Source organism: Lactuca saligna, chromosome 8 (assembly GCF_052625555.1).
Source record: "Lactuca saligna cultivar CGN05327 chromosome 8, ASM5262555v1, whole genome shotgun sequence".
Lineage (NCBI taxonomy): Eukaryota > Viridiplantae > Streptophyta > Magnoliopsida > Asterales > Asteraceae > Lactuca > Lactuca saligna.
This window is the reverse complement of record NC_136424.1, coordinates 150735529-150742629: the sequence shown is the minus strand read 5'-3', so window position 1 is coordinate 150742629 and position 7101 is coordinate 150735529.

Below are 7101 nucleotides of genomic sequence, written 5' to 3'. Positions count from 1 at the left end.
TGGTGAATCCAATACTCTGATCTTATTCCAGGAGTACTCATGAACACCGCAACCACCTTGTCCTAGACAAACTACAGACCCATTCATGAAAGTCTTGCCGCAATACCTACTTCCAAAGTATGATCGACTGTGGATGGTTTGAATAAGCTAGTTATTCGGGAAGTCAAAACATGCAAAGTGAAACACAATAATAACACAAATCCTATATAGCCCCAATGATTTTGAGTCGTATTGATTACTCATTATTCATTGTATAATGCTTCGAATAATCAACTTAATACTTGAATTAAAACATTAGTTATGCCATACTCCAAGCATGCACACTATGTTTGTCTATAGTCCCGACTTTGTGAAATAGATCAATTGAAGAACATTTCAATGAAGCTCAACACCAACTTCGAGAAGGTCTTTGAATGATTGGAGGATATTAGATCAGATTGGCCTTCCAATGAAAGAGGGACGAGAGATCTAGTCATATAGAAAGAAGGATTCAATGAAAGCTTGTCTCGGAACTTACACTCTGAGATAAGTCAGCCGAAGAATATATATAATCGAAGTTGAATCTATCTGGAAAAACCTGTGAAGGTCCTTTCGAATGTAGAAAAGCTCAAATGGTCCTCGGTTACCTGGCCATCATCATTAGTTGAAATTTTGAGAAGAAGTCGAGGCATAGCTAATATCAAAACAAAGCAAACCATCAATGCATTCCGAGCTATACAATCCATGATTCCACCAATCCCTGCTCTGAAGGATTGTTCACATTGATGAAGGTTCACCAACCTGAAACCTGATGATCCCCCTAAACAACCCATGGTTCCTGCTCCACTAGAATTCACCATCTATGAAAAAATCAACAAATCATCTCTGACCTAAACAATCCTCCAAAAGACAAAGAAATATAAGATTTCTACTTAACCAGACACAGTGAAGACTTTCAAAGAAGTTCGAGGGCTGGTCTGAAGAACAAATAGATCAAGCTTTGGAAAAAAGCATCAAGATTCAAGAACTAAAAGACAATTTGAATCTGATTATGGGCATATTTCCTCCTTTCCATGAAGGAGTAATTCACGATACTCATTTTGTGTCCTTCATGTACTATGATCTTCCGAATCAGGATGCTAACCAACTCGATTTTCCAATCTCTCCTCACAGTAAATTCTACATGAAGTATGCTCCTCTTCATCCGAATGATGGCCCTCAAACAATCATCAGGACATAGTGTGAGAGATTGAGAACCTTCTATTCCGATAATACACATCCTCAAAAAGAAGTGTGGTCTTGGAAGCGAATCTCCAAGCTCATTAGATTAGGTAACAAGGTTCAGACTAAGTTCGATCTTAATTGTAAGCTATACAGATACTATGCTTCTCATAATAAAGAAGCAACCGTCACTCTCATGCATGCCTCCTTTCCCTCAATTGACCCTAATGACATTCTCACCATTGCTGCTAATCTTCGAGAATGCCAAACAAATCACTCAAGCATCAGAGCTTATAGTGTGGCAATGAATTTCTTGAAGGACTACGTTGTAGAATTTTGTAGGTCAGGCAATTGATTTTGATCACTTGTTTTAAACTAGGGATATTTTGGCAAAAATCACTTACGAACTGCCTAAATCTCAGATTTTGGCAGAAGGGCCCATTGATGAACCGAAACTCAGATATGTCTATCTCAAAAAGAAGACCAACTAAAAATAATTCTTTAGAGTTCTTGATAAACATCTAATTCTATCAAAGATCCTTCAGACGTTTATCTCCAACGCTGCAAAAAGTAATGCTCCTAAGCATTTGAAGAAGAAGTTCATCGAACACAAGAAATGTTACTTGGAAGTCCAAAGTTGACTACAGAGTTCGTATCTTTTTGTGTCTCATGAAGCCGATTGAGTAGATTGATTTCTAAGTTCACTTGGGAGGAGATCGTTGATGTATAAAAGTGAACCTATAGCAGTCATAGCCAAACCAGATCCGACGTCAATGCATCATGAGATGTGATGCATTCCAAAGTTAGTCTTCTTTTGAGATGAAGACATTTATAAGATATTCTGAAGTTAGTTTTTTGATTTGATAGAGTCTGTAAAAGCATTAAATGCTCTTTTTCTTTTTTAGTGAGTGAGCAGTTCATAGGACATAATCAAGTAAATCTTGTGTGTCTGATTTTGTTAGTTTGTTGTTTTATATAGTCCATAGAATTTTCATAGTATGTACCATGTCTCTCCTTTACTATTTATGGAGATGATGTTTCATGACCTATAAGCAATAAGTAGCAATATTCTCATCACATAAATTACAAATTCTCTTGGAGATCAAATCTCTTTCACTATCATTCTTCTTGTTCTTAGATCGTCTTTACTTTGCTCATACTCATTTACTCTACTTAAATATTTTGTTGAACTTTTTGTTGTTTTTCAGAATTCAAGAAATGACTGGTTTACCAGACTTGACCGGACCACTATATTAGCAGCAAACATTAATCTAAGTTAATTCATGGTCTTAGTTTTCAAGCCTTGTCCGCGCACTGTATCTTGCACTTTCAACTTCCACACAAAGTTGTATTGCCTCAACCTAACCGCACCATGTCAACATATGAAACAGATAAGCATATAACCAGCAAGTACATGTAATTATATTGATCTACCAATTTAACAGATCTCTATAGCATAACAACATCCTATATACTAGGATACATAACACAACCTATTGGTCTGATATTGGTACCTTCTACCCACGAGTACAGTGAGGAAAACTCACCTCAAAGTCCAAAAGATAGCTAAACTAATCAATGCTCCAAATACCAGCTCTATATGTCACCTATAAAAGAAGAAAAATCAATGCTCCAAATACCAGCTCTATATGTCACCTATAAAAGAAGAAAGGGACAAGCCTCAATTTAGTACTCAAATTACTCCATTTAACCTAAAGTAGAACTTGGTCAACGGTCAAAGTCAAAGGTCAACAATCAAAGTCAATATTCCAAGGTCACTCAGTTTGTCGTCACAGCGTGACCATCTATTGGTCACATCGTGACACCCAAGTTGTCACGTCATGACGACGCTCTGGATAGAAATGAGCTATATGCTCTTAATACATTATGCCTTTCAATTCAGATCTCTTATAAGGCTTTCTCTATCCTATAATACCATAAAAATAGTAGCCTTTTATACATTCTTGTCCAATGCATGTCCTAAACACATGCTAGGAAAAACAAGAAAAGAATGGGTTAGGATGTCATGGAAGAGTCCCAAAACCTAAATATTCTTCAGATCCAACTTTTATCTCATTAAATGGACACTGGAGCTCCATAAAGTTGGCAACTTTATGGACCCCTATCACTATATCAAGCCTAGAAAAGAAATATGGTGCATAAAAACCTAGATCTAAGCTAATAGACCCCAAAAAAAATTGAACTTGGAAGCTCACAAGGGTCCAACAAGTGTGAAAATGGATGATGGTGAAGCTTGAATGTTGAGTTGATGCATCAATCTCTATCTGTCCTTCTTCTTGGTTAGAAAACACCCAAAGGGAGCTCAAAATCAACGATGGAGGATTAGGGTTTCAAGGGGGAGTGTTAAGAGGTGATGGACGCTAAGGGTGGGATAACCCTTACCCTAACTTCCTTTAAACACAGGAAAAATCCTTGAAATTAGGGTTTGGATTAGAACAGGTCTCACGTTGTGACACATAACTGCTTATGTCATGACTCCTAAAGATATGCTCATTTCTTCTAGTTTGATCATGTAGTAACACATTAGTGCTCACATCGTGACCACATTTAAAACTCCAAAAGAGATTTGGAAAAAAGTGTTTGCCTGGATATGGGTGTTAATCCAATAAATCAAGGATGATATACAAATATCCTCAATCGACGTTACTATGTGTTTTCTGTTTGTTTTAAATGATTTTGGATATGCAAATTTAGGAGGAGTTCACTGACCATTTCTTATTTATATGAGGGGTTAAAATCCACGTGACTTATTTTGTGAATTTCACCATCAAATTTATTGAAGTTGATTGATTTCTATCTGAACTGTAATGTCTTGTTTCGAATCGATTCGCTTATGGCGGAGGTTGTGTGATGATGAGTAATAGAAGAGGCAGAATATGTCGGAGCTGGTGGTGAGTGATTGCCTATAGGGCGGTGGTGGTGAGTGCGTGTTCAGATTTAAAAGAAGAAAGCAAAAACAACAAATCAAAGAAGTAGACAGATATAAACAGCCATACAAAAAGAATGTTGGTAACATAAAGGTGAAGAAGAATTACACAAATCCGAAGCTGATTGGGCCAGAAAGTGGTAGAGAAAAAGTAAAAGAACAAATGTCTACAAACAACATAGATATTGACACAAGGTTACACACTGCAAAGACAAAACAGAAAATAGATGGAAGTGAAAATAGTGACATAAACACGGGAGCAATTTTGCCAAAAAATCTTTGGAAATTTACTTTCCTAAGATAGTCCTTCTTTAATATATATATATATATATATATATATATATATATATATATATATATATATATATAGAGAGAGAGAGAGAGAGAGAGAGAGAGAGAGAGTGTGACCTTAGTAAGACTTTCGGTCTCTATCACCAATATTACTAATACATTTATATTTTATTTAATTTCATTCTAAATTACTTTACATTGTTTCATGTACAGTATCTTCCAAGCATTGGTTGGTACAAGGCATGAAAGCGTGTACGTTTCGGGTAAGTATTTAAGTAATCAGGTACACCTTAACTATACATTTTGAGGATTTTAGAATGCCTACTATAAATAAAATTAGTTGGGAAGAAAAACGCTTGATAAGAAAAACTGTAATAGAGGTTTAAAGTTTTTTAAAGAGAAAATGACTTATAAGTATAACTATGTTTCAAAATCGTTAAAAAACATCATATTATTAAGGTTTTTGTACAAAACACACTAATTGATTATATACTTTATGCAAATGTTAACCTTATGGTAATCGATATGTACCCATAAAAATTAATTAAGAGGGAAAAAAACATCAAAATGACTCCAGATAGTAAACTTGCTTCAAAATCAATCAAAAAACACTATCCAGTTTTGGTTTGTTCAAAAAATGTCATCCAAGCGGTGTTTTGTACGAAAAATACCAACAAACTATATGTTTTTTTTAAATGTTACCGACTGGTAACCAACTTTTTTAGGTTTAATGATGACTAGCTATAATTGTTGTGGCATGTGGTAATAATTAGTGGAGTAAATTACACGAATCTTTCCACATACATGTGTCTAAAGGCACATTCAAGTTCAGTATCTGTTTTAAAAAATTAACTCGAACTATCACTCGTTTCATTTAAACTTGCAAGCTTCATCCCTTCTTAGTTTAAATCTGCATAATTCATCTTTTGCCTAAAATTAAATTACTATATTGTCCTTATTATTTTATTTTGTATTTATAAGAAAAACAAAAAAAATTAAAAAAATTCAACCCTTTATTTTGACATTTAGTAATAATATTTAAAAAATTAAACCTATCAACTCCATCCTATTTACCTAAAACTATCCTAAATCTCCATTCCTAATTCTTTATCATCCATCACCTCCGTTTGAAATCAAATTCCACCACAACCACCACCAGAAAACCTCTTTTATTTTTTATTTTTTTATTATTATTTTTTATTTTGAAACAGCAAACTAACTAAACCTACTCCTAAATATCGTCTATGTCTTCTAAGAGACTTGAACATATAACCTCTTATTTAAGCGGATCGCTCTTTACCGCTATGATAAAGGCCTTTTGGTACCAGAAACCCTCTTGACCGCCACTCTTGACCTTCTTCTCCTTTCCTTTCTTTTGTTTACGTCAAAAATAGTTTCACCACTGGAAATATGTATCACCGTAAAAAATAACATCCCCATCGATAGTTTACCCCCCCCCCCCTTTGATCTTCTATGATATTCACTTGAAACCCTAGTGTCGTCATCACCACTTGAAACCCCTAGCGTCACCTGTAACATCAACATATATGTTCTTCCATCATTCTTCTTTCCAGCAGTCCCTAAGCCTATGGACTCAACCACCCTTATTTCACTCTCTCCACCATTCTTAATTTGGTAACAACACCACCATCCTTAGATATAGGTTCAGGTTTCAAAGATGCACGATCGGCGTGGTTGTGGAAATTGATTGTGATTGTTGGGTTACAGTTTCCGATCTTAATCTAATTCTTCTCCAATTGGAATTTGCTTCTTCTCTGAGTTGAATTTCCAAATTCTTTGATTTATTTCTCTTTAGTAACCCTACTACAGCGGCCTACAAATTTAAATTCCAAATCTAAATTCATATATGAATGGGTTCGTGATTTAGGAAGTGTTTGAGTTTTGGATCTGAATACAGGATTTGGGGTTTGAACTTTGATATTTATGATTCAAATTTAGGGTTCATTAATGGTTGTGGCGTTGGAGATTAACAATGAGTGTTAGTGGTTTCTGGAGGATTAAGATGAGAAAGAAGTAAGATATATTCCAGTAAATTAAAAAGGGAGAGATAAAGAGATGGCCTATCAATTTCTACAAATTATAATTGATAAATAATAATGGATAAGTTATCACAAAAAAAAATGAATAAAAAATCGCTAAGGGTAATATAGTGATATCATTTTGGTAGAGACTAAGCGTATAAGAAAAAACAAACCCAAGGATGATCCTACTTAATTTTTAAAAATAGGGGCTAAACATACATTTTCGCACATGCATGAGGGGCGATAGGTGTAGGTTACACTTATAACTGATATGCCATTAATTAATAAATCACACCTTTGTAAATTGATTTAAGGTTTCTTTATGAACGAATGACTTCTTTTTCTCCACCGGTTTCTTCTTATTCTACTAAATCGATGATCTCCAACTCAAACTCATATATTTCAAAGACACATTAGATATTTGATGATACACACCCTTATGGTTGTGAGCATCCTTCTTGAATTTGGACATCAACTATGAAGATTAATGTTGGAAAAAAGTTTGGGGTTTATCTAAACCGAATGGTAATTTTAACCGAAAGCTTTATCGTGTTCATTTCTTATATATTTGCTTGGTTATCGGGAGCGGACCTAGGGGGTCCATGGTGGCACCGACAACAC